The sequence below is a fragment of the Suncus etruscus genome, chromosome 3 (assembly GCF_024139225.1).
Source record: "Suncus etruscus isolate mSunEtr1 chromosome 3, mSunEtr1.pri.cur, whole genome shotgun sequence".
Classification (NCBI taxonomy): Eukaryota; Metazoa; Chordata; class Mammalia; order Eulipotyphla; family Soricidae; genus Suncus; species Suncus etruscus.
This window is the reverse complement of record NC_064850.1, coordinates 28,002,799-28,023,195: the sequence shown is the minus strand read 5'-3', so window position 1 is coordinate 28,023,195 and position 20,397 is coordinate 28,002,799. Positions and strand designations below refer to the sequence as shown.

The 20,397-nt window shown below is 33.0% G+C and overlaps 3 non-coding genes across 3 annotated transcripts; all 3 read right to left on the bottom strand.

Annotated features, from left to right (window-relative positions):
• Positions 1-542: 542 nt before the first annotated feature.
• LOC126005635 (U6 spliceosomal RNA) lies at positions 543-649 on the bottom strand. The gene has a single exon (XR_007494678.1). It is a non-coding gene; the product is annotated as a U6 spliceosomal RNA (small nuclear RNA).
• A 5,872-nt stretch (positions 650-6,521) lies between these two features.
• Positions 6,522-6,625, bottom strand: LOC126004789 (U6 spliceosomal RNA). The gene has a single exon (XR_007494042.1). It is a non-coding gene; the product is annotated as a U6 spliceosomal RNA (small nuclear RNA).
• Positions 6,626-16,661: 10,036 nt separating this feature from the next.
• On the bottom strand, positions 16,662-16,768 carry LOC126004776 (U6 spliceosomal RNA). Its single transcript, XR_007494031.1, has one exon. It is a non-coding gene; the product is annotated as a U6 spliceosomal RNA (small nuclear RNA).
• Positions 16,769-20,397: the final 3,629 nt, after the last annotated feature.

Sequence of the window (20,397 nt, the reverse complement as noted above, 5' to 3'; positions counted from 1 at the left end):
TCAAAACTAGGAGTCAGCACTCAGCACTGATGGATGTGGCTCTCAGACACATATAAATAAATTAACAAACATTAACTAGGTCATAGGCTAAACACTGTTATCATGCTCATACCGGGTTTTTATTTTTATATTTTTAATCACAGCAGGAATAACAATCAAATCTACCTTACTCCTCTCATTTTAAAGGTATATTTATGTAAGTATAGCAAGCTGCGAATTTTATCTTTAATGGTTTATTGGGGGGGGGGTGCATACACCAGTGACACTCAGAGGTTATTCCTGACTGTGCTCTCAGAAATCGCTCCTGGCTTGGGGAACCACATGGGACGCTGGAGATCGGACATAGGTTCGTCCTAGATCAGCCGCTGGAAAGGCAAACTCCCTACCGCTGAGCTAAGGTCCAGCCCTGAGATTTTTATCTTTAATATTTTTTTAAAAATCAAAGTTACCTTATATATTAAGCATAATGATGTCTTGAGGATTTTGGTTCATTTGACAATTTAGTAATAGATTTTTCTGCGCCCTTCTTTTTTTTTTTTAATTTAAATATGGAACGCTTCACGAATTTGCGTGTCATCCTTGCTCAGGGGCCATGCTAATCTTCTCTGTATCGTTTCAATTTTAGTATATGTGCTGCCGAAGCGAGCACTTCTGTGCCCTTCTTAAAACATAGTTTGTTTCCTGTTTAAGACTCCACTGAATATTCTAAAGTTAAAGGATGTGTTGGTTGGGTTAGAGAAATATAATACAGTAGGTAGGGTACTTGCCTTTGAAGCTGCCGACTCATGTTCTGTCTCTGGCACCTACATGATGTTTAGTTTCTGCAAGGAATGATTCCTGAGCACAAAGTAAGTAGTAAGCCCTGAACACCAAAGGTGCGCACCCACTCCTTTCCAATAAATGACAGATGGAATAAAATTAAGGATTTTTTGAGTAAATTGCTGTCCGTTGTAATTGTTTGCCAACATTTTTAAATTTATTTATTGTATCCACAGAGCAATTCTTGCAAAGTCAATGTCGAAGCGTTAGCATTCTTCTGTAACCCAACTTATCAATGTTCCATTGTGTTAGACAATGAAAGCATGTGAAGTAGTCCTGCCAATTTAGCTCTATGGTTTTACTACTGTGAAATGAGTTTGCAAGTATTATTACTCGTGTATGGCCTTTAAGCATGAAATAGCATCATATTTAGGTGACCCAATGGCATCACATAGGCCCATAAAAGTATGAGAAAACTGAAAGGCTATTCAGAAATAGTTAACTAAATGGAAAATTAGGAAGTTTCAAAGCATGTCAGAAATGTGACCCATGATTCTTTTAAGGTTACATGTAGGAAAAATGAGAAGAGATACAGGTAAATTCTAAAAACAAACCCATGTCCAGAATCCAGCTGAAAATAAGAAAACAAGGTCTTATCCTACAGCTGCAAAACACTGAAATCTATCAATCACATGAAGAAGTTTGAAAGCATACTTTTTCAGAGCTCTAGTGAAGATAATATTTTTGCATCTGATATTGATATTTTCTAAGTGAGCCTGAAAGCAATGTATTTAGTTTCAACCTGCTGGACTTCTGACCTGCTAGAGTGAGCTCATATATAGCTCCATATAAAGTTATTGAAAGCATGGGAAATTGTAATATAAAAAGAGAGAAATAATCAAAGACCTAAATTTTTAAAATTGGATCTCCTGCAACCACCTCTTTTTTTCAGTCCCTCATATTAGAGCTTTCAATTTTAGTTTTTTTTTTACCCTGATATTCTCCTTCTTCACACAAATACATATACTAGGATTTATTGTTTGGAATACTCTACTTTTCCATATGCTTATTTTCTATCTTTTTGTTTGTTTGTTTTTTGTTTTTGGGCCACGCTCTGCAACCCCCAGGGGTTACTCCTGGGTATGTACTCAGAAATAGCTCCTGGCTTGAGGGACCATGTGGGATGCTAAGGGATCAAATTGCCATCTGGCCTTGGTCAGCCATATGCAAGGCAAGCACCCTACCACTGCGCCACCACTCCAGCCCCCTCTATCTATTTTTGTACTACAATCCAATTTCAGAAGATTTTTCTCAAATTAATTCATAAAAATATGTCTAGTCTATACTCCTTATTTTTATGTCTCCACATACCCTTTTCTACTTAATATTCAGATAATTTGCCAATATATATTTATGAAGTAAGTTACTTCCGATTTTGATGTATAACTTGATTACAGGCATCAGAAAGGAATATGTAATTCAAATTAATACTAAAATATTAGTATCTAGTATAGGCCAATCATACCTAAACTATGTAAATTAATTAACTGATGAGTTGAAAAATTTAATTGTAAAATATATAAAATATATTGAATTAATTTAAATTGAGTCCTTAATTAGAATAGTATCTATGAGTCATATTCAAAAATCCTATTGTTTATTGTCTGATAATCTTATATCTTTTAGACTATAATTTTGAGTAAGGATATTGACATAAATTTAAATTTACTACAACAGACATTTATTTTCATCTTAGTTAAAACAAACATACACAACGGAAGAAAAAATGAATTGTGACCTTAATTTATATTGTACCAGATGCATATTTATACTGGCCATTTATTCTCTTAAGAGATAGGAAGCACATTTCAATTTTGAATAGTGTCCTTGACATTAAAGACATTAAATAGAGGAGAAATGAAATAAGCAAAGAAAACTATTGAGTTATGTATCTGGCACAACCAGTAATACTGAGCATTTATAACAAACGAATAAAGCAATAAAGCCACTAACTACAAACAGAAGAAAAACAAATAGTATATCCAGGAGAGGCAATATTGGAGAGTTAAAGGTTCTATATTATCTATTAGCAATTGGATTCATGGATGTAATTTATAAACATATTTGAAGAAAATAAGAAATATTAGTCTGGAACAATAGCTCAGCATCAGAATTATTGCCTTGCTTGAACTGGCCTGGGTTCTGTCTTGGCAACCAGAACACTGCCAAGAGTGATCCTAGAACATAGATTAGTGAAGAAGTCCTGAGCTGCTGGCTGTGGTACCAAAATACAAACAAAATGAGAACTATGAAATTTACCTCTTTGTCCCAATTCCAACTTTCACTAGTTCTTTTTTGGTCAAATTTAAACAACATTAACAGGACCACCATAGGAGCAGGGGAAAGCAGTGAATATAAAACATTTCATAATGCATAACAATATATGTGATAAAAGAGAAGTGGATGCAGTATAAATAAATCACTTCAAGCCTGGAACAGCTGCCAATGAACTCTAATAGCAAAATCCTGGCTTCTCATTTAATATTAGAAGGGTTAAAATTAACTAGGATCTTCCAATTTCAAAGGACAATATATTCCTATTATTCAGCCAAGACCTGATCAATAGTAATCAGATTTACTGAGGTGTACTTTGGCTCTAATGAAAAGAAATACACAGTAAAAACTCTAAAAACAGATAATTATTACACTAGCTTTCAAAATATTATTACTGTCTAGATAGTGTATAAAATAATTCATTTTTTTACTTACAACATCTAGTGTATGTCCTTAGGTAAAATAGAACTTTCTCTAGAAGCAGGAATAAATGAAAACAAACAACAACAACAACAACAAAATACAAGCAAATTGTCTCAACATAAAATTATACTGTTTGAGTAACATCTCTTTTTTTTTTTTTTGGTTTTTGGGCCACACCCATTTGACGCTCAGGGATTACTCCTTGCTATGCACTCAAAAATCGACCCTGGCTTGGGGGGACCATATGGGACGCCGGATGCCGGGGGATCGAACCGCGGTCTGTCTTAAGCTAGCGCTTGCAAGGCAGACACCTTACCTCTAGCGCCACCTTCTCAGCCCCGTAACATCTTCTCTTAACATTTCTACTAATTGTGCAAAAAAAAAAAATGTATGAGACATTGATTAAAAACCTAACTTTTAGGGAATAAGAGACAGTACAAACCTTAAGGTGCCCGATTTACTTGGGAACAATCCCAATTCTGTCGTTGGCACCACTAGTCTTAATTGGAAGGCTTTAGCAGCCCTGATGAGATTGGTGTGGAAATATTTTATGCTTGACTCTCAACTATTAATAACTTTGTTAATTATGGTGCCTTCAAAAAACTTTACACAGAGTTCTTAGTATAACTTTAAAATACGTTTTTATCAGATATCTTACAAAATAATATCGCGATTCTCAGGCTTATGCCTGATACTCAAGAATTACTCTTATAGAGCTTGAGGGACTGTATATGGTGCAGACAAAATGAAAGCTGTATCCTTTTATTTTGGGGGTATCACACCTGGCAGCGCTCAGAGTTAGTTCTGGCTCTACACTCAGAAATCTCTCCTGGCAGGCCTGGGGGACCATATGGGGTGTCGGGATTCAAACCACCATCCTTCTGCATGCAAGGCAAATGCCCTACCTCCATGCTATCTCTCCAGCACCACCTTTAGGGCCTAAAACTGTACCTTAATACAGGTGTCTTCTAAATATTTTTAAATATTTCTTCTTGTACACATGTGCTTTTTCTTGTTATTCTTTGAAATTGCCTTTTAAAGAACAGAAAGTTTTAACTTGTATTAAATCCAGACAAATTCTTTTGGGAGTTAAAGAGGACTCACTTGAATGTGCTCAGGACTACTCAGGACTACTAATGCTCAGATTTCACTTTCAGAGGTTCTCTGGGGATAATACGGTACTAGAAATAAATCAAGGACCTCACACATGCAAGAGAAAGTTTCTGCCACTGAGCTTTATTCCTGTTCTTATTCAAATAATTATTTTGGTTCGTGAATTATTTTTATTGCATTACATTTTATACTTTTAATCTTATCAAGAACCATGATAAAATTTTGAACGTTGTAAAGAGAATAAAGCTAAATAATTTTTAAATTTATTTTTCTTTCAGGATTTTTTAATGTACATACGAACACCACCTGTTGAAAATAGAATTGCACTACTGGGCTGGAGCAATAAATTGCACAGTGGGTAGGGCATTTGCTTTGCATGGGCTGACACAGGTTCTATCTACAACATCACATGTGATACCTTGAGCCTACCAGGAGTGATTTCTGAGCACAGAGCCAGGAGTAACCCCTAAGTACTGCTGGATCTGACTCCAAAACAAAAAGAAAAATTGAACTATTTTGAATATATATATGTACATATATATATATATCTTTGAATATATATGTGCATGTATATATGCTTGTTTGCTTAATATGGTCATTTTACTTAATGGATTCAAGTTTGGAAATGTCTAAAATTAAAACTGAGATTTTAATATGTCCTGAGCAATTCCATTTACTGGCATTAATTTCAAGAGTACCAAAACATCATTATAAAAATATACTTGCTACCCTAATTTTATTACAGTGCTATTCACAATAGGAATAACCCAAGTATCCAAGAATAGGTAAATGAATAAACTGTAAATTACAAACACAATGGAATATTATTAAACTACAAGAAAATGTAAAATCAAGCAATAGATGAAACTAGAAGTCATCATCTGAAGTGAAGTCAGTCAGAAGGAGCTAGCAGATACTGAACTGTGTTTTTTATGGGTGCAATATAAAGTAAAAGTAAGGTATAAGAATGCTGGAGGCAATATGCTCAAAAAGTTTCCCTTTAGAACTGAGGGAGGTAGATTAAGTAAAATGGTGTAAGGGGAACTTGAGAAAGTAGTAGAAAGACACACACTGGGGATAAGTTTGGTTTTTGGAGAATTGTATATTTAAAATCTTATCACTACTCATATTATAAGTATAGTGTCTAATTAAAACATTTTAAGAAATTATTAAAATAATCAATGTGTTGTTTTAGTAAATAAAAGACATTACCAATAGTATTACCCTGACTCCCTTGTGAAAAATTCATCTTTATTATATTTATTTGGGTTTATTTCTGGACAGATACCTGTGCTATTTATTTTTTAATCTATTTTTAAATCAATATCATTGTGTCTGTCTTGTAATTTTTTTCAGTAGTATGTTTAAGGAACAATAGTCAGTTCTCTAATTTCGTCCTGTTCTTTAACTTATTAATCATGTTTATAATAACTAATATCTTAATAAGATTGAATGTTCTAAAGTACACTTTCTTTTCAATTTAGTCTGATTTTATTTATTATTATTTTATAATTAATACCTCATATCTGTGTAGTATCTATCTGACTCAATGTATACCAAAGTATTTTATTTTAAGTGGTACTAATTTGCTGGGCTTTATAAATTTTTTATTTTAATTCTAATTTTATCCTTGGAAGTATGTAGAAATTATACTAACTTTATTATATTATCTTGAAACACAAAGTTCTAATAATTATCATTTTCTCATATTTTATACTTATTCAATAAATCATATTTTTCAATATGTATGAACATTATTTAATTTTCTCATGCTAGGATATGAACTAATACTTTTACAATGGTGAAATCTCTTTTGAGATAGACCATCATGATTCATTACTAATCCTAGTGGGATATATTCATCATGGTCATGATCTATATGATATTTTAAAAAAAATATGGAATGCTTCACGAATTTGCATGTCATCCTTGTGCAGGGGTCATGCTAAACTCTGCATCATTCCAACTTTAGTATATGTACTGACGAAGCAAGCACAATGTCTAATATGTTATTAACTTAAAATATAATGTAGCTATTCTTTACCAATTGAGATATTTACATTTACTCTTACTTTTATATACTTTTTATTAATATGAGGTTGAACATTTTTCACATAGTTTTTTCTAAATCGAATGTTTAAAAAATAGCTTGATTTTTCCTATTAGATTGATGAAGTCCACCCATTAACAGATGTCTTTAACTCCTGAACTTTCTTTTTATTCAGACCTGACCTTATTTTTAGGATGGTAGAATAAATGATTATCAGAGTAAATGCTCAGGTGTCTCTTCCTGTAGATCACTTGGACGATGAGATCATTACAAGAGCTTGAGGATGTGGTGCTGTTTAGGAACTATGGGGCTGATACTTATCTGGGGTTCCTTCAAAATTCCTTGGAAGAAAAGACACATTCAGCAGTGTTTGTGACATCCAGGGCTATTTTTAGTAAAACTAGGAATTAATGTGATTCCATGGATCAAACCATGGTAAGCTCTATGTAGTATATGTACCTTTTACCTGCACTAATTTGCTCCAACCTCTATAACAATTATTTTCGCATTTTCTTCTATGCTCTTGTACATATGCTTATGATTATTGCTTATTCTTGAAAAATTGAATTATAAGTATGTAATTCCACTTTTTTTCTAATGTATTTTTGAGTGGACATCTGTTATGAAATCCATATAGTTAAATCTCTGTTTTAAGGGGCCAGAAAAATAGCACAGCTGTAGGGTGTTTACCTTGCATGAGACTGCCCAGTACAAATCTCGGTTTGACCCCGGCGTCCCATTGGTCAGTGAGCTAGGAGCGATTTTTGAGCGCAGAACCAGGAGAAACCCTGAGCATCATTGGATGTGGCCCAACCCGCCCCCGCCAAATCTGTTTTGATTAGAATTGGTGTGTTATATCTTTATAAATACTTAATATTTGATATTTAAATTATTTTTCTTATCAACAACAGCTATTTAGGTATTATTTTAAATCACCTTTGATATTTGGAGCATTAATAAAATTAATATTATTTTGATACTTTATATAAATAGATTAATATCTATACATTGCTCACTATTTTCTATTTATTGCCCTTGTTTTCTTGTTTATTTTCTTATTAGCATGAGTAAGGCCACATTTTATGTCTTGTTTCTTAGTATATCAATTGTACAATTTTTACACAGTGGTAATAAAGGAGTAATTTATAGTACAGTGGGTACAGCATTTGCCTTATATATGGTCAATCATGGTTGGGTCTCTGGTACTCCATATGGTCCTAAAGTACACCAGGCATAATTTCTGTGAAAAGAGCTAAATATACTCCCTAAACACTTGTGTGTGGTCCAAAAACAAACAAAAGTATATTATAATTAATTATAACTAACCCAAGTTCTAAATATACAACTAAGTGTGCAATTCTGCAATTATAACTAATTCTGTTTGATTTTCAAATGCTAAACTTTTTCAAGATTGTGTGAATAACATGACAGCTTAAAAGTCCTGAGTTTTTCCTTTTTGTCTTTGTGTCATTTCCACACAATTTTACTTAAACAGAAACATAACAATATATATGAATGGTTGTATATGTGATATTTATTCAGAGATAAGGCCAGAAAGATAGATAGCATTTGTTTTCTATGTAGCCAACCTAGGTTCAATCCCCTGTACCCCACAGGGTACCTGAGCCTGCCAGGAGTGATATCTGAGTGCAGAGCCAGAAGTAACCCCTGAGTACAGTCAAATGTTGAACAAAATAATAAAAAGAATCAGAAATAATAAGCATGTTGCTATTGAGATATGATAAAAACAGTAGAACATTTTGTTTTGTATGTTTTAAATGCTGATTTGTAATCAACCATTGCAAAAAAAAATAGAGATTTAAAAGTAACACAAATATAAAGCTGTTAATTTTACCTCATTTAATCAGCATTAAATTCTCTAGCTTATTTCATGTAGATTTGCATTTCTGAACTATAATTTTGATTTTTTTAAGTTTATGTTAGGCCAGCTCTACTAAATTCTGTTTTATTGTTAAAAAGATATAAGATCTCTTTGAATTGGGAAAAATAATTTCAAAGTTTACAGAATTTTCAGTTTTTAGATTCTAGTTCACTAGATACTTTATGATTTGTGAGAATTTGCATATAATGGTTATCTTTAGTCCTCTAGAAGTGAAGTATTTTTTCCTATTTCTTGGAAATATATCACGTTTTAATCTTTAATTTTCTATCAAAACAATATGTCTAAACACATCGTTTACACATGAATTCTTCTTAGTGGTTTCTGATTTTCCTGAAATGTTTTTTTCAACTATTCATATTTAAAATCCTACTACTTAATTTGAGTTATGCCAGCAAGATTTCACTAAGCAATCAGTCTGAGAATCTGAAAGTCTATATAATATTTTTGTTCTTCTTAAGGAGTCTTATCAGTAGAATGATATAAAAAATATTTAAGTTTGGACGGAGCGTGAATTCTTTATTAGTCGTTTTATTAAGACATTACTGTTTCAATATTGTCATTTTTGTCAATGCATTATTATTACTGCCCCCATTTTATTTTTTAAGGGACAATGTAGGATAAATTTTCTAATATTATAATTCAAACTGTCTTATCCTGAACACCTTCACAAAGACATGTTTCTCTTTTTCTGGAACTAGCAAACAAAGACTAAGCCTCATTTTCTTTCTTGTCCAATCTATATATACTATAAGAATCTAAGAGGGAACATATTGTATTGCATTAAATTAAGCATAGACAATATATTAGTTCTATATAAAAGCCCACGTATGTTCCCATCTCTAATCCTGACATTTGCATGTAAGATTATGAGGAAGTTGATAGATACTTAGTTTCCAACTTTTCTACTTATCTTTATGCTTAACAATTTATTTTACACAATGGAATTTATTTCAAACACATATGTTCTTTTAAGAATACTTGAAAGGACATGATACAGTACCAGCATTTGGGTAAAAATAAAGTTTCTTAAAATATAAAACTGATTTATGAACTTGTAGACTAAGAAACACAAATATTGTTTTATTAATTATCATTCTGGATTAATCCCAGATTTCTGGAATTTAAGAAATTTTTTTGTCTTAACCAAAGAAACATGCTGGTTTTTTATCTTGTTCTTTGTTTGGACAAGAGATAGCTTACAAACCCATGTACTTAGTAGAGCAAATATTTTCTTTTAGTCAGACAGTTCATGCAGAAAGTGTGTCCTATAGTGCATTGGATTATTGGTCTCAAGTTTTCACTCACTTCTATAAAATGCTCTAAGCTTAGTGATTAATGGTCTCATAGATGGCAGAACATTTTGCCTTACATTATTTATTCCCTGTATTCTCTGTATATTTACTGTATCTTATTTATGACCGGTTCAAGGTAATAGTAGATCACAGTAAGAAAGTAGTTGGTACTGTCCTTTTGCAAGCCTATAGCAATAATGTGAAAATAAACATATATTGCATAAATAGTATTGCACTTTCCTATGATCATAGAACCACAAATGGAGTTATCTATAATATCAACCCTGTAATTCAAAACAAGCACATGCTGACAGTGGACATGTTATCTCAGCACAGTATGTTTGCAACATTTACTAATAAGTACAAGTTGCCTCCTTGAGGCACAAATGAAAATTGTACATAGGAAATTGAGCAATAAAAAACAATCACTTCATGCATTTTTACATCTTCAAACTAGTATATTTAGATTACCATCAAAGGGAAAGTATGACATTTCTCTGTGACCACTAAGTTCAGGGCATGTTGATATATTAAGACTATGTTTCCACTGTTGAAACCTAAGATATCAGGGTCAAATGTGGGTTTAGTGAAAGTTGACTCAAAGAGTGAGGAATAGATTAACCTAACATTCCACAAGTCTATATGCACAAATAGCTTGCATACCTGTGGCAAATGTATATGCATGGCAAAGTTGACAATCTGGGTGATATGCTGCCATTTCTTCTGAAATTCATAAATTCAAATTTTTAGAAAAGGACACTAAAATTTGGTACAAGAGAAGTAATAGAACTTCTTCAGGAAGTAACCATAGGGAAAATTTTTGTGTTACATTTTGTTCTTACCTTAATGAAGACTGATTAAACAATAGTATAATTAATTATATAATTATAAATAAAACATTAATGATTATTCACAGAGAGAAAGAAAAAAAAACAAATTCCAAGATTTTAGTATCAGAAAAAAGTTAAAGGTTAAGAGACTCAAGTCCAAGTCCTAATATAGACAGGGGAACTGATTTGAAACATCTTTATCCAGTTGAGGACAATTCTTTTTCCTAATTTAAAATTCGTGCTTGGAGAGATTGTATGCATGAATCTTTGCCTTACATAAATACAATATGGTTTTAATTTCCCAGCATCACACATGGTCCCTGGAGCACCAGCAGGAATAATTCCTGAGTATTGGACAATGCTCTGGCACCTCTAGGTGTTGCTCTCCAAAAATAAATCAATAAAGGTAAAATATCAAAAGACAGAATATTATGTAGCATCAGAGTGGACTGATTTCAATGCTCTGCACTGCAGAGGTCACTGAGTATATCTTGCAATGACCTCTGACCATAGAGCTAGGAAACCCATGCACCACTGTTCATGATTCAATGTATATCTTGTATATATATATATATATAAATATATATATTATATAATATATTATCTTTACTATAAATTTATATAAGAACATATACAATATATTAAAAAATATTACAATACTATAAGTATCTGTATTTAATATTTTGCTTTCTCTCACCACAAAACAAGCACAGGGTTTCTTCATGATGACTCATATAGGTCTAGTTCCTCAATTAACACCATAGAACATTCGAGTATATGTACAATACAGTGTTTAGTCTTTCATCCAAAGTTACTGTATAGTAAACAGTTCTAAAGTGTTTCATAAAATAGAAGGTGGCCAAGTCTATCTTCCCAGTTTCCTAGTACAGAATTATATCTGCTTCATAAAAGGCTTCTGACACATTTGAAAATAAAAAATATTTGTATTTATATAATTTCTGGATTCCTGAATATATAGTATGAATCAGAACTACAGTAGGACAGGAATAAAGGCCCTTGGTTTGCAAGTGTATGACCTTGATTTGATTCCCAGCATTACATGTTTCTCTATTCACTGCCAAGAGTGGCTTCTGTACATACAGCCTAGAATATCCCTTGCACAGCAGTTGTGGCCACAGAAACTAAAAATAAATAATTAAATAAAAGTACACATATAAAATAAATTTTTATTGGAGCCTCACCTCGCTGGGCTCAGTGATTTCTCTTGGTTCTATGCTCTAAGACCACTCCTATCATGGTATTCTGTACATGATGTCAAGTTGGATCAAGTTTTCTACATGCAAGACAAGGACCTTACCCAATCTATTATCTGAATTCTTTTTTTTTTTTTTTTTTTTTTTTTGCTTCATTGAGTTGTTTGTTTGGGAACTGATTACAATTTGTTGATCAGGGCTTTGTCATGATTTTTCATTCAGAGATCACTCCTGGTGGAATTCAGGTTCAAGTGCCATGTACACTGTGCTATCTTTCCAAACCCTATGCATTAATTTCTAAGCTGACATTTAATTTAATTTAACTTAAAATTTACTTTAACCCTTATTATTTAAATAATTTTATTTGTTGTAGAACATTACTATTATTTCATACTATCTTTCTCTAGCACTAATAAATATCACTTCAAGTTGTTTGCAAATATCTGTCACCTTACTATAATTTTCTCTTTTTGGTCATTGCTGTGATTACCTTACTTCAAATTGACATATTCCATTTACTTAGACCAAATTTAAAAATAAATATGCTATTTTTTTTATTTTTTTATTTTTTTTTTGGTTTTTGGGCCACACCCGGTAATGCTCAGGGGTTACTCCTGGCTATGTGCTCAGAAGTTGCTCCTGGCTTGGGGGACCATATGGGAGGCCGGGGGATCGAACCGCGGTCCGTCCAAGGCTAGCGCAGGCAAGGCAGGCAACTAACCTCTAGCACCACCGCCCGGCCCCCCAAACATGCTATTTTTATTCCTTCATTTGAGTATACATGAAGGACCTCTTAGGAAATTTATGTAATGTAATTTTTCTGTGGCTTCACTAGCATATACTAATTAGTAATTATGTTTCCCTTATCTCTCCTTAATTAAATTCAGTTCACCTTAGTAACAGAATTTTCTGATATCTATTTAAAATATTTAAGTCCCTCAATCCAGGAGCAATTCCTGAGTGCAGAGCCAGGAGTAACCCCTGAGCATCACTGTCACCGGGTGTTGCCCAAACACAACAACAACAAAATAAATAAAATATTTAAGTGTCTCATATTAAAATATAAATTAAAATTCCTTTTTATAAATCTATTCTCTATGTTGCTATTGCTCCCCTCTAGATTTACACGCTTCATAATCTAAAGACTTAGAATAATTTTCATATTACATTTCTTTTGTGGGATTTTGTTTCATTTTGTTATGTTTTTGTCTTGAGTCCACACCTGGTAGTGTTCAAGACTTACTCCTTGCTCTTTGCTCTGGCACCAATTCTGGTGGGGTTGGGAGACCATATGTGGTGCCTGGGGCAGATTCAGGTCGGTGTGTGCAAGGCAACTTTCTTGTCTGTAAATCATCTTTCTGGTCCCCAGATGCTATTTTTATTATTCAAAATATTCAATCATCTATTCAATCATCTATATTCAATCACTATTCAATAGTCAAAATAGAGATTCCGGTACTAACACTTAGCTAAATTCTTGTTCACTCGACACAAACATGGAGCATATGTCGCTAAGGAAGTAAATACGTTTGCAACACCAACTGTTCTAGAATATTCTGTGACTGGTTACTCTTTGAGGATAACTAACCAATGTAATGCAATAACGATATATCTATTTTTCTTAAAATCTTCCTTGTTGTTTAGAAATATTTTACAGCTAAACCTATTTTTTATTTCAAAATATCTACTCAATAGACAAACTCTCAAGTCAAGTCAAATGTCAAAGAATAAATAACCAAATAAAGGAACCATCCAACATTGGAATATGTCTTTATTGTAAGATAATTTGAGATCTTATATTTTTGTTTTGTTTTATTGGGGGATGGGCACACCGAGTGATGCTCAAGGGTTACTCCTGACTTTATGTTCAGAAATCGCTCCTGGCTTGGGGGACCATATGGGAAGCATGAGGATTGAACCGTGGTCTATCCTGGGTCAGCGAGGTCCAGGCAAATGCCCTACCACTTGCCCCACCGCTCCGGCCCCAAGATCTTATGTTTTTTGACTATGTGTTTAGAATAGGAGGATAGTATCCTGAGCAAAGTCAGCCAGATGGGGAAAGAAGGGTACAGAATGAGGTCGTATTTATGTAAAATATTTTTTTAAAAATTATTCTAATGTAATAACATTAGGCAAGAACACCTGAGAACTAAGCCTATTATGTCAGGGAAGGAAAGACCATGAGAAAATTGTGGTGAGGCAGTCATTACTAGAGTAGTTGAGGGTCTGAGGTTTGAGTACTAGATGCATGTAACTATCACTAATAGTATTTCAAATCCTAGTGTCTGAGAATATTACACAACAAAACTTTTTTTTTACAATATTTTTTTTATTTAAACACCTTGATTACATACATGATTGTGTTTGGGTTTCAGTCATAAAAGGAACACCACCCATCACCAGTGCAACATTCCCATCACCCATGTCCCAAATCTCCCTCCTTTAGGCCTTTTGACTGAAACCAAGTGTAGAGAAAATTAATATTAATAATAATTAAAACTTCACCTAATGAAGAATTAATTTATATGATATCTAAAAGTTATAAAGTAGAAAATCGCTTAAATAGAAACATTATTGTACAGGAAACCTGGGGGAAAAAAAGAGAAAACCAGTGAGAACAAGATCTCTTTCAGACTTGCCCCCCAAATTTACTTTTCTTTAATCACTCCTTATCTACCATGCAAGTTACTCACCTTTTTTTAAAAGTTATGTTCTTATCAATACATCTTATAGGTCGGCTTGATTTTGCTTTAGATCATCTTGCAGTCATCTACAGAAAGATAAAATCTACTAATATGGCATAAGGTTATCTTGATTCAGAGGAAAGTCAAAAGTGAAGAATTTTTCTTGGCTTCTGTGCAGGAGGAAACAACTTATTTAGACTAGCATGATTCTAAATAAGACATTTTTCATGTCATCAAAGCAAAATGAACTGAGTTAGAAACAGTTGCCCCATAATGAATCTTAAAGTTACATACATCGCAAAAATTTGAATTAATATGTTATCTAACCTATGATGGGAAGCAGCTTTTCTATGGCAAATTGTTTTTATACTGTCAAAGTGTTTTATCTTACATTCATGATAAAATTCTTCTTGTGAAGTAAATTAAAGTGCCTTAATAGCTGAAACTCCTAAATGTATTTTGCCAAAAATGTTATAGCTCCTTACTCAGCTTATATATATGTCCAAGAATAATAATCTAGGAAATTATTGCATATTTTCAAAAATATCTAAAAGGGAATGTACATTTATTCAAGTAGATAATAATGGGTTGCATTATATCAGCACAGCATTATAAATTTAAAAGTATTTATGTTTTAGATAATTTTATTAAATTAAATACACATCAATTCAGGAGTCATGAAAAAATGAGGAAAACCTTATTATTACATCTGTTACTCAAACATGATTATACTACCCATGACAATTTTTCTTAATTTTCTATAAAGCAACATAACTGCCTTTTGTGTATAGCTTGTTGTAGCTTAGGTTTCTTGATTCTGTTGTCATTGACTTTGGGTTGGGTGTTTAGGTCTGATCATATAAAATGTTTTCTTTTTAAGTGTTACTGAAAAAATAAAACACAACACTCAAGAAGACTCATTAGCTTAGCTTTAAAGTTCACAAGAATTTAAGAATTGGGATAAGTAATCCAACTTCCTCATAGGCAAAATGATAAAAGTATTCAAATAATCTACTCAAAGTATTCAACGATTCCTTTTAAAGCATTTTCTCTATGAACTTGAAAACCATATTAATGCTATGAAGATTTTTTTCCTTGATATGTTTCTGCAAAATTCATGAAAAAAATACCCAAAATTCTTGTTTCTAGCCCCAGTGGCAACTGCAGAGTACTGATGACAATATAGAAACGTCCCATTATGGAAATCCACAATTCACTAAACATCCTGTTGCTTGCTATATCAATGTTAATCTACTAAGCAACACAAAGCCAGTTTTCAGATATTTATTTAAATTCCCATTTTATTAAGTAAATATAGTTATAAATTATAGTCAAATTGACAATTATTTGATACTAAATTTATCAAGGAAAAGAACTTATTTTCAGTGTTCTACTTCTATTACTAGTAATGAATTCAGTCTAATAAGTTCTTAGATGTAGCTGACAATTGATTTTATCTTGCTTGTACATTAATTTAGTTTTGTTTTTGCAGCTGGGGCTTCTTGTCAGAAAAGCATACAAGGTCATGTCTATTTCTTTGATATGATGAAGGAGGGGATGTCCTAAGGAACACTGAAAATTGAAACTTTGAGCAATACGTTGCCACTATAATTGTCTGCATCATGACATCTTTGTTTCAGAAATTTTTGTGTATTTTCTTTTATTAAAGAAAGGCAACAGTGGTAAGTTTTAATGGGGTACAACTCTCTTTGCAGATTTCTAGGGATGTGTGTTTGTGACATGGTCATTCAGTTTGGAGATGAATGACCAAGTCTTTTCTTTCAAGGTGTTTCCTCCATACCTTTCTTTTTTTCTTTTTGGCCTCTCCCTGACCAATTAGTTATGTGTTTGTTGTTTGTTTTTTTTTTTAGTGATTTTTAGGCTACAGCCAGTAATGCATAGTGGTTACTTCTGGCTCTGTGCTCAGAAATTGCTCCTGGCTCGGGGGATCATATGGGACTCCAGGGACTGAACCCTACCACTGTGCTATTACTTTGCCCCCTGACCAATTTTGACTAATCAATATTTTTAGTTATATTATTTCTATCTTGTTTGTTTTATAAAGATGGAACTTTTCATTAATTTTCATGTTTTCCTTGCACAGGGGCCATGCTAATGGTCTCTGTATCATTCCACTTTTAGTATATGTGCTGCCGAGGTGAGCACTGTTATTTCTGTTTTTAGCTTTTTCTCGTTCAAATATAAATTGCGACAATTTTCTCATGTGGCTTATAATTAATGTGCATAGAGATAAGACAAGAGTAAATGAGAACACTATATAATGGAAGCATGGAATACTATTTAACATCCAAATATTAGGAAGAAGTGATATTTAATGTCATTCCTGTCATGAAGAATGCATTTCCATGAGGTCAGAAGAGCTGCAAAGTGTGCATAACATCTAAACATCTAAAGTTCTAAGATGCTGAATGTAAGAATCATGAAATGTGTATATTTAATATATCTAAAATGTCTTTGAATAGAAGAGGGTAGACGGACTACATCCACTAGAGAAAGGAGCTAGATTAAATTTAAAAAATTGATAGGTTTCTGTAACAACACAAAGAACATTTTCTTTCTTGATTATCTTGGTTATAGGGAATTAAGGAAAACATGAAATAGATAATATTCTGTTTGATATATATAGATATATATAAATATAAGTTTGAATTTTAGAGATATAATTTCTTTAAAGGACTGAAAAAATGAACATTTATGGATAGATCAGTAATAGGGCAGAATTCTTTGTTTACATACAACACTTAATCTATTTGAAAAATACTGATAAAAGAAAATATCTATAGATTATTGTGAGCTTAATTGGGATTGTGAAATTGATCTGATTCACCCCACTAGTATACACCTTGTTAATTATTTGTTTTTAAACATCTTTAAATATAGCACCTTGGATTTTTTTAGACCACTGGTCCCACATCCAGGTGTGGTTCTTTCTTCAGAATAAATACTCAGATTTGGAGGAAAGCACTCTCTTGCTGCTTCATAGGAGTAAAGGGCAAACATATGGAAACTCCTGAAAATACTTTTCTTCTTCCATGTATGTGCATGAGGATTATTTCCTAGACCAACATTTGCTTCCAGACCTGTGTCTCTCCAGTGTTTTGGTTTTAGAACCTGAGCATTAAATTCAATAGATTATGGTGGTTTAGCTATCTGATCAGTCTGGGCCCCACTGATCTGGGAGTAAATTTAATGAATCACCCCAAAAGTAAATGAAGCCATATAAAAATATTAATGTAATTGAGTTTCCAAAGCAGTACACAGAAGACTAGGGATTCCTTCGAGCAACATTTGGCCAATTCTAAGAGCAGTTTAATTCAATGGACCCATAAGGTGCTGATGCAGTTCTGATTTTGGGGGCTAGGAATTATCCAAGTCAACTCAGCCATACTTGGAGCTACCATGCTGAACCTGACAATACTCCAGGAACCACATGGTTTTGAATATGAAACTGCAGCTAACTGCATGGAAGGCATGTGCCTTAGTCCCTTTACCAACTCTCTCACCAAAATAAAGTTATCTTAACTATAAAAATTTTAATTGTCTTCTGGGTATTTTAAGGTATATTCAAAACCATAAAATTTAATGCACAAAAACATTCTGTATAAAATATAAATATGCTTCAGTAATAAAACATTTAAATTTGTACGTTTTTATAATACCTTCTTTAAAACAAGGAAATGTTGTTAGTGTTCCTGAGCTCTTACAAATTTATTCACTTGACCCATCCTTCACTAATAAATTTTTAATCCTACACATCCCTCTCTTTTCATGATTTTGAGAAACTAATATTCATGCTAGGCTACTTAGAGCATACAGTGTTTTATGCCTCTCTTATATTGATCAAAATTACATTTGGGAGATAAAGTAATGAATTATATACAGCAGTGATATATCTATTTTTCTTGTTGTTTAGAATAGTTTAGTACAAATATATGCTATTTACACACAGGATCTTAGATTGAGTCCAAATTTAGATTACATAAATGTCTAAATATTCATCTTTTGGACCAGGGAGTTAGTACAGTGTGTAGGTCACTTGCCCTATATATGATCAGCCCAGTTTAAACCTCGGACATCACATATGGTCCCTCAAACCATCAGTACATGAACTCTAAGTACAGAATCAGGAGTAATCACAAAATTCCATTGGTGTGACCCATATATATATGAATATATATTTTGGTAATTTTTCTGCAAAGGATATGTTTTCTCAACAGAAGCACAGATATTTTTGAGGTATATATCTATTTTTCTTGTTGAACCTACTTTCCTCTGCTCTACCCAAAAACCTAAATGGCAGTATCACTTCCATTATCACTTCAGTCCTCCTTTATTAAAAATCAAAAACTACTGAGAGGAATAAGCAAAATAAAAATCCCTGATTCAAAAGTCTTATTTTTGTAAACAATAACCATATATTTACTCTTGACTCTGTGCTCAGGTATAAAGTGCTCAAGGGCCAAATAAAATACAGAGATTTAAATCTACCAGCTCAGGACCTTATTTTTGTATAATTTATATAGCATCATTTTTTACTTTGTTAATAATATTACTGCTTATGTTTTGTATGTATATGTGTGTGATTCTTATTTATTTTAATGTTGTTAAGTCATTTACTTATATATTTTTCAGTTGGACCCATGATACATGTTTGTGGTCATTCTGTATTTTTTCTTCAAAGAATCTAAATCGACCAATATTGTTTAGTGAAAGACAATCCTAGCAGATTTCTCTGCTGCACAAACCTTATCAAATATGAAAATAAGATAATTGAAATTGTGCCCTATTTTAGAAGCATACTGTTCATTGTAACCAGTTATCAGAAAGGGACATAAATTGTAATCTCTTGAAAAGTTAAAGTATTTAACTTCCTCTGAATAACATATAGCAAATATTGCCCTGCAGACATAACTTAGGCAGCAAAATTAGGTGGAAAAACTTGATAAATTAAGACAAGATTTTCACCCCACCAAATACATGCTTCATCTCTGAGATAAAACTTCTGTTTTATTTCAACAGCATTGGATAAAATTAAGTCCTAACAGTTGAAGTGCTGTTACATTACAGATTTTTTTTTTTTTTTTTTGGTTTTTGGGCCACACCTGGCGATGCTCAGGGGTTACTCCTGGCTGTCTGCTCAGAAATAGCTCCTGGCAGGCAAGGGGGACCATATGGGACACTGGGATTTGAACCAACCACCTTAGGTCCTGGGTTGGCTGCTTGCAAGGCAAATGCCGCTGTGCTATCTCTCCGGGCCCACATTACAGATTTTATGGGGTACCATAATTGACCCACATTTTCTTTCCCTTCCATACATGTACTCACCCTGTTTTCCTCATTTGCAAGTTATAGGGACCATGTCTTTTTTTACATTGGGTATCATTTAATTCTTCGCTTTATTCAGTTTTACTCCACTTATAAGTGAAATAATTTATTATTATTATTATTATTATTATTATTATTATTATTATTATTGTCTGGGGCTACAGCTAGATGTTCTTGGGTGTCTCTCCTAGCTCTACACACAGGAATCACTCTTGGTATGCTGGCTGGACCAGATGGGCTTGGAGATCATCAATTTTTTTGAGAGGGGGCACACCTGGTGATTCTCAGGGCTTACTCCTGACTATGTGCTCAGAAATTGCTCCTGGCTTGGGGAACTATATGGGTTGCTGGGGGATCAAACCACAGTTCGTCCTAGGTCAGCCGCTTTCAATGCAAACACCCTACCGCTGTGTCACTGTTCCAGCCCCCATCCATTTTTATTTTTACCT